This window comes from Leucopleurus acutus (assembly GCF_964270905.1).
Source record: "Leucopleurus acutus genome assembly, chromosome: 1".
Classification (NCBI taxonomy): domain Eukaryota; kingdom Metazoa; phylum Chordata; class Mammalia; order Artiodactyla; family Delphinidae; genus Leucopleurus; species Leucopleurus acutus.
The window spans coordinates 59,416,063-59,428,832 of NC_139142.1; the positions used below are offsets into that span (position 1 = coordinate 59,416,063).

Genomic DNA, 12,770 nt, shown 5'->3' on the forward strand with positions numbered 1-12,770 from the left:
AATGTTGTAGCAGGTTTGATCTTCTGTCCAGACCACTAAAACTCTCTCCATTACAACAGTCAGGCTGTTTTGCTTTCTTATCATTCTTGTGTTCCCTGGAGTAGCACTTTTAATTTCCTTCAAGAACTTTTCCTTTGCCTTCACAGCCTGGCTAACTGTTTGTTGTCAAGACACCTAGCTTTTGGCCTGTCTTGGCTTTTGACATGTCTTCCTCACAAAGCTTTTGATTTAAAGTGAGAGATGTGGGACTATTCCTTTCACTTGAAGACTCAGAGACCGTTGTAGGGCTATTAACTGGCCTAATTTCAATATTGTTGTGTCTCTGGGAATAGGAAGGTCTGAGAAGGAGAGAGACAGGGGAACAACCAGCAGGTGGAGCAGTCAGAACACACACATTTATTGGTTAAGTTCACCATCTTAAATGGGCACGGGTTCGTGGTGCCCCAAAACAATTACAATAGTAACATCAAAGATCACAGATCACCACAACAAATATAATAATAATGAAAAAGTTTGAATTATTGTGAGAATTACCTAAACGTGACACAGGGACATGGAGTGAGCAAATGCTGTTGGAAAAATTGTTCAAATAGAATTACTTGAGGCAGGGTTGCCACAAACCTTCAATTTGTAAAAAGCACAGTATCTGCAAAGCGCAATTAAGCAAAGTACAATAAAATGAGGTATGCCTGTATATGTTATGCTTTATACATTGCAGTATTCAAGGCTCAAATTGTCCCAAATTTGGCCAATGTGAACTCCTTGAAGTTGACCCCTGTATCCACACAATCTCAGTGGTATTGATAGCATTCCTGCTTTCTGGCATAGCAAGAGGTATCAAGCTCATCTGGTACATTTCCTGCCCCAGACCTAGAATCAGCCATTTTTTTCAAGGAACCCTTCTTCCTTTTGTTGAGAAATGGCTTTTAGAGACTATGATCAGCACTGGGGATGCTCACTTCTACCAGACTGTCATTATTTCTATGCCCTCTCAGTAAATAAAACTAGGAAATATGTGAATTTCAGAAAGAAAAATAAATCATGCATTCATATGGATATTTCCAATTCAAGTGAAAAATTAAATCATCGATTATTATATTTGTATCTCTTTGCTTTCACACTGAAAATCTTGGTTTTAATGACATTAACATGATTACATATTTGATTATGCATATACATATATAACGTATATTATGCGTAAAATAGTTTCAAAGCAACAATACTAGTATTACTACTAACAATAGAACTAATAGTACTAACAATAGAACTATCAATTGTGGGAATTCCCTGGTGGTCCAGTGGTTCGAGCTCCAAGCTTTCACTTGCACAAGCTGTGTGGTCAAAAAAACAAAAAGAACTACGAATTGCAACTAAATATTTCATTGTGGTTCTTTTTGCTCTCTAGGATATAACTCACCATGGAGCTACATTAAAAGTTTGAGTTTTAATGTCATTTGAAATAATTTTTTTTTTCTGTGTGGCTTATACTGTCGATTTTATATACTCCTAGGTTCATTTGTATCCATTTGTTTCAGATTTGTAGGAGTTTTTTTTTCCTTTTTGATCCAAGTTTTTTACTTATATGAAATGTTCACATGGTTCCAAAATCAAAACTATAAAACAAGGTGCAGTCAGAGAAGCTTTTTAAACACTTTTTGTCCCTCCTTTTCACAATAAAGGTGTTTTTTAAGGCTATGAAATTGGACTGACTTGTTAAAGAGAACCTGATACCAGAGGGAGATTCAACAGAGTGCATTGTTAGTAACAGTTACAGGGGGGAAATTACATGTTAATGAAATAAGCCTTATTCAAATCAGTAAACATATTATAGATCCAAAATAAATTTTACACAAAAATAAATTTTCTTGTCTTCCTGGTGAAGTGCCTCTCCTGATCTTTTCAGCTAGGATCCAATCAACTATGGGGTGGGGGAGGGACTCGGGTGGGGGGGCGGTGTGGACAGAGACACAGAAGTCTCTACTTCAACAAGAGGAAAACAAAAGAGCTTCCTGCAAATTGGAAAAAAAAATTCCAAAGTTTCCTATATACAAACAACAACTAAGTGGAAATACAGAAAAGGGAAAAATTCTTATTAAAAATATACCTGCACACAAACCCTGTGGCTAAACCTAATAAATATGTGCAGGACCTGTATAAAAAAAACTATAAAATTTCACTAAAATAGATGACAGAATAAATGGAGAGGCATACTAGTTTCTGTTTAGACAGATCAATATTCCAAAATTGTTGATTATTCCTAAATTATAAAGTCAGTGCAATCACAATCAAATTACAACTTTGGGGGGAACTTGAAAAGTGATTCTAAAGTTTTCAATTAGAAATAAATATATATTTTGGGAAATTTGGAAAAGCATAACTGGGGGCACCCCATGTGTGTCCCTAATCCCAGCTGGTCTGCCTGAGACCCCCTGAGCGCCAGACCTGGTCCCCCCACAGGGCCCCATTTCCACTCCCTCAAGATGAGAGAAACTATCATGAACCAGAAGAAACTCACAGAACTGCAGGCACAAGTGAACATTGGTGGGAAAGGAACTGCTCACAGAAAGAAGTTGGTTCATAGAACAGCTACAACAGATGATTTAAAACAAACAAACAAACTTCTCCTTAAAGAAACTTAGGGGTAAACAACATCTCTGGTATTGAAAAGTTAATGTGATGCACATTAACAACTCTAAATTTCAAGCATCTCTGGCAGCCAACACTTTCACTGTTATTGGCCATGCTGAAACAAAGCAGCTGACAGAAATGTTACCTGGCATCTTAAACCAGCTTGGTGCAGACAGTCTGACTAGTTTAAAACAACTGGCTGAAGCGCTGCCAAAATAATCTGTGGATGGAAAAGCACTGCTTGCTACTGGAGAGGATGGTGATGATGAAATTCCAGATCTTACGGAGAATTTTGCTGAGGCTTTCAAGAGTGAGACAAACTGAATTGAGTCAACTTCTGAAGATGAAACTTGAAGTTACTGGGTGCTGCTATTTTATATTAAGACTACTTTTTAAAACTTTGTCCCTGTGTCTGATAAAATATATATTTCGAATATTTTAAAGCCCAAGCCCCTTGGACACTGAAGCTCTTTTCAGTTTTTGCTTATACACAATTCATTCTTTGCAGCTAATTAAGCTGTAGAAGCCTGGTAATAAAGTTTGAAACAAAAGTTAATAAAGTTTTTCACTTAGTTTTTTTTTTTTTTTTTTTTGCCATACGCGGGCCTCTCACTCTTGTGGCCTCTTCCGTTGTGGAGCACAGGCTCCGGACGCACAGGCTCAGCGGCCATGGCTCACGGGCCTAGCCGCTCAGTGGCAATGTGGGATCTTCCCAGACCCGGGCACGAACCCGTGTCCTCTGCATCGGCAGGCGGACTTTCAACCACTGCGCCACCAGGGAAGCCCATCTTCACTTCGTTTTTAAAAAATGCATAATTGGGGGAGGATTTAGCATAGATTAAAAATAGATATTAAAACCTACTATAAAATAACTTTAAGTAATACAATACAGCACTCAGTTGAATAGACTAGGGTCCATAAATAGATCCAGGAACACATGGTAATTTGCTATATGAGTGCATTTCAATATAGGGAAGACAAAGGTTATCCAATCAATTATACTGGTACAACTAACAGAAACTTGGGAAAAAAAGAAGCTGATCCCTACCTGTTTTTGGGTGTGTGTGTGTGGTACGCGGGCCTCTCACTGTTGTGGCCTCTCCTGTTGCAGAGCACAGGCTCCGGACGCGCAGGCTCAGCGGCCATGGCTCACGGGCCCAGCCGCTCCGCGGCATGTGGGATCTTCCCGGACCGGGGCACGAACCAGTGTCCCCTGAATCGGCAGGCAGACTCTCAACCACTGTGCCACCAGGGAAGCCCCCCTACCTGTTTTTTTTAACAACTAAATAAATTTCAGATAAATTAAAAGTTAAATGTAATATATACAGTGGAATATTACTCAGCCATAAAAAAGAATGAAATAATGTCATTTGCAGCAACATGGATGGACCTAGAGATTATCATACTAACTGAAGTAAGCCAGACAGAGAAAGACAAATATCATATGATATCACTTACATGTGGAATCTAAAAAAAATGATACAGGGAGTTCCCTGGCTGCCTAGTGGTTAGGATTCCAGGCTTTCACTTCCATGGCCTCGGTTCAATCCCTGGTTGGGGAACTGAGATCCCGCAAGCCACGTGGCATGGCCAAAAAAACCTAAAAAATAAAAATTTAAAAATAAAAATAAACAAAACAATACAAATGAACTTATTTACAAAACAGAAATAGACCCACAAACATAGAAAACAAACTTATGGTTACCAAAGGTGGGAGGATAAACTAGGAGTTTAGGATTAAAATATATACACTACTATATATAAAACAGATAACCAACAAGGACTTACTGTATAGCACAGGGAACTATACTCAATATCTTGTAATAACCTATAATAGAAGAGAATGTTAAAAAAGTATATATTTATATATATTGATAACTGAATCACTTTGCTGTACACCTGAAACTAACACAACATTGTAAATCAACTATATTTCAATAAAAATTTTTAAAAAATTACAAACAGAACTACCATATGAAAAAATATTAAATGTTAAAAAAAATCCCCAAATTATAAATGTACTAGAAAATATGTTTCATTCTTTATTAAAGAAATACAAATCAGTACAAGGTTTTTATTCATGAGATTGCCAAAAAAAAGAATATAGTTGACAAAACTCAGAATTGATAAGGATATAAGGAGAAAAACAATTTCATATGTAGTTGGTAGGAGTATAAATTTGTATAATTTTCCAATATGCTTCAAAGGTCTCCTTGACCCATCAATTTTATGTATATGAATTTACTTAAGGCCAGTTTTGACACTGCCTGAGAATAAAGGTGAGGCTCACATAATAATGGAGAAAATTTGTTTAATCATTAAGATGAATTAATTTGGGGTCACTAAATGACAGGCAAGCTGAGAAAGTGCCCTTGTTAAAAGACATTATAAAGTGATGAATCTTAACATGCTCAAAAAGTATATTTAAAAAACTTAGGAAAAAACTTAAAACTTGACTCTTGGTAGTGGGGGAAGGGAAATTAGGAACACATTTTTTTATTAGCTAGATAATAAGTTCACAGGTGTTTGCTATGATTTTGGCTATTTTTTTAAATGTCTGAAACATCATTACATAGCAAAAGGTATTTTAACTGGATGAGAGACAGGGATGAAGTGAATTCTTCTTTTTGGATAAAATTACACACTGTACTGACTTTTTGATTATTTATTCCTTGTTTGCCATATTTGATTTGATGATATCTGAGAAGACATTTATTTTCAAAGTGAAGAAACTTTTAACAAGATATATGAAAATTTTGTGAACTTGGAGTCAACCAGAAAAAAATGCATAGTTATAGCCAAACCTACTACAAGCAAAACTTCAGTAGTAGCTGGCAATGAGGCTGCTATGCACTTGTCACACAAGCATGTGCAGCTTGTGTAACATTCTCTAGGAATACTTCTTATCATGAGGGAGAATGCATATTCATACATCATTTAAATATTTTAAATTGGATTTTTAACTGATAGATTATAGATATATGTGTGTGTTTGCACAATGTGCACATATATATGTACATACATAAACAAAATAAAATAATAGTGATTTGAACACTTGTATTTATAAAAGTTGATTCACTGAGGGGGAAAACATGTGTGATTCCATTACATGAATTAATGCACTAGAAGATTTATCTGAAGAAATTATCCATAATTTAGGATGGAGACACAGAGATGCAAAAGGTAGGTTCAAAGATACTGAGGAAAGACTGAGGTCTAACATACATTTAAGCTGAACACAAGGAGAAAAGGGAGAAAAGGACAGAAGGAATATTTGTAGAGATATTGGTTAGGAATGTAGCCCCCATGAAGGTAGAGATTTTGTCTGTTTTTTTCAGTACCATATCCCTAAACCTAGAAGACAGCCTGATATAGTAAGTGATTAGTAAATGTATGTTAAATGTTATTTAATTCTACTTCCAGTAGTATGGGAAGGTAAACACCTAGGCCAACCATCCCACTGAAAGCCTTCAAAATGCCTGGGTAAAATATCAAATCTTAAAAGTATTTATGAGATCCCAAGGGACTTTTTGTTAAATGAGAGGCAGAAGATGAAAGAGTTTTTGCAGGGACAAATACCAAACAACTCAAACGTTACATCTGAGAAAGGAACCAAAGAAAAAGAAATGAGGTCCAGAAAAATACCCCTTAGGAGAAATAAGCATTATATACATGATAGAGTTGATGGTTTGTTGGACCAGTAGAGTTGATGAACTGTTGGGCCAGAAGAGGAAGAAGTCACCAGCACAGCACTTTCCATTTTAACTTAAAGATCAGGTGGCTTATATACACCACAAGAAATGTGAACATACGTTTATCAAAAGACATGAACAAGTATGTCATTAACAGCACTGTTCATACTGACCTCAAATTGTGTGGAAACCACATAAATGCCCATCAACAATAGAATGGATGCACAAATTATGGGGTATTCATTCATGCAATGGAATAATACACAGCAATAAAAAAGCTACAGTTACAAGCAACAAAATTAACAAACATCACAAACCTAATATTGAACAAGTATAAAATAATCCATTTATATAAAACACAAAACAGGCAATAACCATTATCCTGATTTCTAACAATGTGTCATATTCATGGATTGGAAGACAGTATTTTATAGGAACCAAACTGACCTATAGATTCAAAGCAGTTCAAATCAAAATCCCAGCAAGTTTTTTGTGGCTATTCAGACTGACTCTAAGATTTATATGAAAATGCAGGTGGGCAGGAGAGTCAATTAAAACACGGTGGGAGAATCTGCTCTACCTGATATGAAGTATTAACATGAAGCTATGGTATTAAGACAGTGGTACTGGCTCAAAGATAGAATCATAGACCAATGCATGAAGAACCTAGGGGCAGGGCAGGAATAAAGATGCAGACGTAGAGAATGGACTTGAGGACGCGGGGAGGAGGAAGGGTAAGCTAGGACGAAGTGAGAGAGTGGCATGGACATATATACACTACCAAATGTAAAACCGGGGCTTCCCTGGTGGCGCAGTGGTTGAGAGTCCGCCTGCCGATGCAGGGGACACGGGTTCGTGCCCGGGTCCGGGAAGATCCCACATGCCGCGGAGCAGCTGGGCCCGTGAGCCATGGCCGCTGAGCCTGCACGTCCGGAGCCTGTGCTCCGCAACCGGAGAGGCCACAACAGTGAGAGGCCCGCGTACCGCAAAAAAAAAAAAAAAAAAAAGTAAAACCGATAGCTAGTGGGAAGCAGCCGCATAGCACAAGGAGATCAGCTCCATGCTTTGTGACCACCTAGAGGGGTGGGATAGGGAGGGTGGGAGGGAGGGAGACCCAAGAGGGAAGAGCTATGGCGATATATGTATATGTATAGCTGATTCACTTAGTTATAAAGCAGAAACTATCACACCATTGTAAAGCAATTATACTCCAATAAAGATGTTAAAAAAAAAAAGCATCATAGACCAATGAAATAGAGAGCCTAGAAAGAGAAACATGCATATATGGATATGTGATATAGGAGAAAGGTGGTACTGCAGAGCAGTGTGGAAGGCACAGACTTTTCAATAATTGAAGTTGGGCAATTTGACATTCACAAGGAAAAAAGAAATGAGACTTAACCCCAGCTCACACCATACACAAGAACCAGTTCCAGGAAAATGATACAATTATATATGAAAAGTAAGATAATAAAGTTTTAGAAAGTTAAAATAGAAGACTATCTTCTTGACCTTGAAATAGGGAGATACATTTTAAATAGGACACATAAAGTATCAACCACAAATATTGATAAACTGAACATTATAATCAAGAAATTCTTAATACCATTTAAAAAGTGAAAATCCCAGCTACAAGGTGGGAGATGTTTGCAATGCATACAGTTGTTCCTTGGTATCCCCAGGGGATTGGTTCCAGGACTCCTTTCAAATATCAAAATCCACAGAAATGCAAGTTCTTCATACAAAATGGTGTAGTATTTGTATATAACCTACACACATCCTCTGGTATATTTTAAATCATCTCTAGATTACTTATAATACCTAATACAATGTAAATAGTTATAAATACAATGTAAATGCTATGTAAGTAGTTGTCAGCATGTGGCAAATTCAAGTTTTGCTTTTTGGATCTTTCTGGAATTTTTTTCCCCAAATATATTCTATCAGTGTTTAGTTGAATCCATGGATGCAGAACCTGTGAATACGGAGCGCCGACTGCATACTCAACAAAGGATTCACTTCCAGAGTATATACAGAACTTGTAAAATAAAGAAGAGAAAGTCCCCAAAGAGGATATCCAAAAGGTTTAAAAAAAATAGGAAAACACACTCAACCACAACAGCCATCTAGAAAATGCAAATTAAAACCACAATGAGATACCACTACGCACCAACCACAATGGTTAAAGTTAGAAGACTGACAATACCAAATGTTAGCAGGTATATGGAGCAATGGGAACTTTTATATACTGCTCGTGATACAATGACTTCAAAGAACTGTTAGGTGTTACCTACTAAAGTGTGTGCTCCGTGTGTGTGTGTGTGTGTGTGTGTGCACACGTATTTGTGTATAACTTACAACCTAGCAATTTCATTCCTAAGTATATATCTGTGCACATGTTTACCAAAAGACAAGAAAGTTCTATAGCAGAATTATTTGTAAAACCCCCAAATTGAAAAGAATCTCAATATCCACATACTGGTGATAGTTATCTACAGTGACATACAAGAATATGAATGAGTCACAGGAACATAATGTTGGGCAAAAGAAGTCAAACACAAAAAAATACATACATTATGATTTTATTTATGTGAAGATTAAAAAACAGGAGAAAAAATAATAATGTTTAGGATGCATTCATCACTTTTAAAATGATGAAGGAAATCAAGAAAGCAATTACCAGAAAGTCAAAATAGTGGTGTTAAAAGATAAACTGAGGAACATCAAAATTTTGAAGAGTGTATTTGAGCAAACATTGATTCCAATAAGAGCAACACCAAACTGAAAATGGTTCAGTGCGCTCCTGTCAGGAGTTAGGGGAAAGGCTTTTTTTATAGGGCAGATAGGAAACAAAGCAAGGAAATTATTTGATTGGCTATAGCTTAAGCAATTGCCTTATTTGGGAAAGCCTAGTTGGCTGATTGTGACTGGTTGTTCTTAGATTTCAATTTCTTCCTTCAATGCATTTATGGGACTCTGCCTGAGGTTTCAGTTTGCTTTCTTAGGCTGACAAGCATTAGGGCCACTCAGTCTAATGACTTCTTTGATTACTTTAACAGTGGTTACTTCTGAGGGTGGGAGAGGGAGGGAGAAATCATTGGAAGGGGATATGAGAGGGGCTTCTTGGGTCCTGGCAATGTTGTAGTTTACCTGGGTGATTGCATAGGTGTTAGCACTGTGATAATTCATTAAGTTGAATATGGTCTGTTTTGTATACTTTTCTGTGTGCTCTTCACAATGAAAAAGTAATCTATTTATCCACGTATGAGTCAGGTAGCTAGGAATAAGTCTTACGAAAGATGAATAAGACGTTTTTGGGAAAGGCATTAAAGGAAATTTGAATAAATGTAGATATGCCAATTTCATAGTTTGGAATACTCAATATTGTAAAGGTGTCGATGTTTCTCAAATTAATCTGTAGCAGTGCTGTCCAATAGAAACATAATGTGAACCACAATTGTAATCAAATTTAATTTTGTTAATTAGCCACATTAACAAAAAGAGACAGGTAAAATTAATTTTAATAATGTATTTTACTTAATCCAATATATCCAAAATATTATTTTAAAATGTAATCAGTATGAAAATTATTAATGAACTATTTTATTCTTTTTGTCATATTAAGTCTTTGGAATCTGGTGTGTATCTCATGCTTACAGCACATCTCAATTCAGACTAGTCACCACCTCAAGTGCTCAACAACCACAGGGACAGCATAGATCTATCTAGACAATGCAATCTGAATCAAAGTCCCAACAGATTATCTTGTGGCATTTAACAAGCTGAGCTTAAAATTATATGGCAGTTCAAAAGCCAAAAATAGCCAAGTACCTACTGTAAAAGAAGATGCAGGTGTTTCCCTACCAGATATCATTTATTAAAAAGATTAAGTAATTAAATCAGTGTAGTACTGGTTACAGACAGAGACAAATAGACTCAGGGAACTGAATAGAGCCAACAAACAGACCCAATTAAAAAGGTCTTTCAGTAAATGGTGCTGGGGTAACTGATAATCCATTTGTTTAAAAAAAGAAAAAAAGGAAAGAAACTGGATTCCTTATACCATACTTAAAATTCAAACTTAAGGATTTAAAGACTTAAATGTGAAATGCAAATATAAAAAGCTCTGAGAATGAAGTATAGGCAAGTATGTACACAAATTCAGGGCAGGAAAGGATTTCTTAAGATGTAAATGATTTATAGCTTTGACATGTTAAAATTAAGAACTTCTGGGAGAAAATATTTGTGATGAACATAGCCAACAAAGGAGTAGTGTCTGGAATATATATGCAACTCCTACTACTAAAGACAAACAAACAAACACACAATCCAACAGAAAAAGGGGCAAGAAATAGGCACTTCATAAAAGTTCAAATTGCCAAGCAAAAGCATATGAAAATATGCTTGAATGCTTTACAAGATACTAATAAAAAAGTAAAAAGCAGAGTAACAGGAACATCCATGCATTGATGGTTGAAATGTAAACAGATACAATCACATTGGAAATCAGTTTGGCGTTATCTAGTAAAGGGGAACATATCTAATAACCTAACAATGTCACTCCTAGGTTACTTACCCTAGAGAAACTCTTGCACCTATGCAGCAAGAGATGTACAAGAATATTTATAAACAATATTTTTTGTAACAGCCACAAACTGGAAAGAACTCAAAGGATCATCACCATAAATAAAAAGAATAAATTATTTTTATGTAATGGAACACTATACAGCAATGGAAAGGATTAACTACAACAGATGATTCTTAGGAACATAATTAAATGAAAGAAGCAAGTCACAAACAAGTACAGTATGGTTTCACTTATATAAAATACAAAGTCAGGCAAAATTAAGTGATTTTATTGTATTTTATTTTAAAATTATTTATTTTTGGCTGTGTTGGGTCTTTGTTGCTGTGTGCGGGCTTTCTCTAGTTGCGGTGAGCGGGGCTACTCTTCGTTGTGGTGCGCAGGCTTCTTATTGTCATGGTTCCTCTTGTTGCGGAGCACGGGCTCTAGGCACACAGTCTTCAGTAGTTGTGGCACATGGGCTCAGTAGTTGTGGCTTGTGGGGTCTAGAGCTCAGGCTCAGTAGTTGTGGCACATGGGCTTAGTTGCTCTGCGGCATGTGGGATCTTTCTGGGCCAGGGCTCGAACCCATGTCCCCTGCAATGGCAGGCGGATTCTTAACCACTGCGCCACCAGGGAAGCCCTGATATTTTAAAGATACATTTTTAGGGATGCCATGCATAGGTTTTATAAATTTTATTTATTTTTTAAATAAATTTATTTATTTTATTTATTTATTTTGGCTGTGTTGGGTCTTCATCACTGTGCACATGCTTTTTCTCTTGCGGCAAGCAGGGGGACTACTCTTCGTTGTGGTGCGCGGGCTTCTCATTGCGGTGGCTTCTCTTGTTGCGGAGCACGGGCTCTAGGCGCATGGGCTTCAGTAGTTGTAGCTCGTGGGCTCTAGAGCACAGGCTCAGTAATTGTGGTGCACGGGCTTAGTTGCTCCGCAGCATGAGGGATCTTCCCGGACCAGGACTTGAACCCGTGTCCCCTGCACTGGCAGGCAGATTCTTAACCACTGCACTACCAGGGAAGCCCACAGGTTTTAAAATTATAAAGAAAAGCAATGACTATCACAAGTCAGAATAATGACACTCCTTGGGTGGAGGACCCAATAAAGAAAGGATGGACATACAAAATGTTGCTAAATCATGGTCGATGTTCTGTATCTTAATTCATGTGGTGGTGACATGGATGCTCACCATATTCACACTTCCATAGTTATATTTCACAGTGTATTAACATAAAATAAAAATATCATATTAATTAATCATACTAATTAATTAATTAATATCATATTAAATTTTTAAACCCTGGATAAAGTGAGTGATAAAGAGTATCTCAGAGTGTTGGTTTGTTTAGTGGACAGTTTTTCAAGGTGTTATAATCTAAATCAACAAAGGCAAGGAAAAACTGTGAATGTTTTAGTGCCTATGAAAAGATTGCGCCTGTAAAAATGAAGTCTGTATTTGGAATGAAGAGTCGACTTTCCTCTAGGGTCATTTAAAACTGTTAGTTCATTTAATATGTGAAGGAAATCACACTGCTGAGAAACTACAAGAAAATGATAAAAAAAATTACAGCATGTGAACTTATATTAAAGGAATATCATCATCAGTCATCTTTCTTCTTTCAGAAAGTTCTTTCAGGATTTCCCAGATTAGAGTGAAAGAAACCAGCAGGTCAAAAATTCTTTCAATATTTAACACTTGTCTTCTCCCCAGAAGGATACACTTATTGAACAGCTGCATGAGAACCACACACTGTAATATTGCGTTGGCCAGTAATATTACAAAAAGTTCATTTGGGTTTTTCTGTAACATCTTATGGAAAAATCCGAATGAACTTTTTGGCCAACCCAATATATTTTTAGCTTTTTTTTC

At 36.7% G+C, this 12,770-nt stretch overlaps 1 pseudogene across 1 annotated transcript; it reads left to right on the forward strand.

Annotated features, from left to right (window-relative positions):
* The first annotated feature begins 2,480 nt into the window (after positions 1-2,480).
* Positions 2,481-3,045, forward strand: LOC309962460 (transcription factor BTF3-like; annotated as a pseudogene). Its single transcript has one exon. The product of its transcript is annotated as a transcription factor BTF3-like (transcript).
* Positions 3,046-12,770: the final 9,725 nt, after the last annotated feature.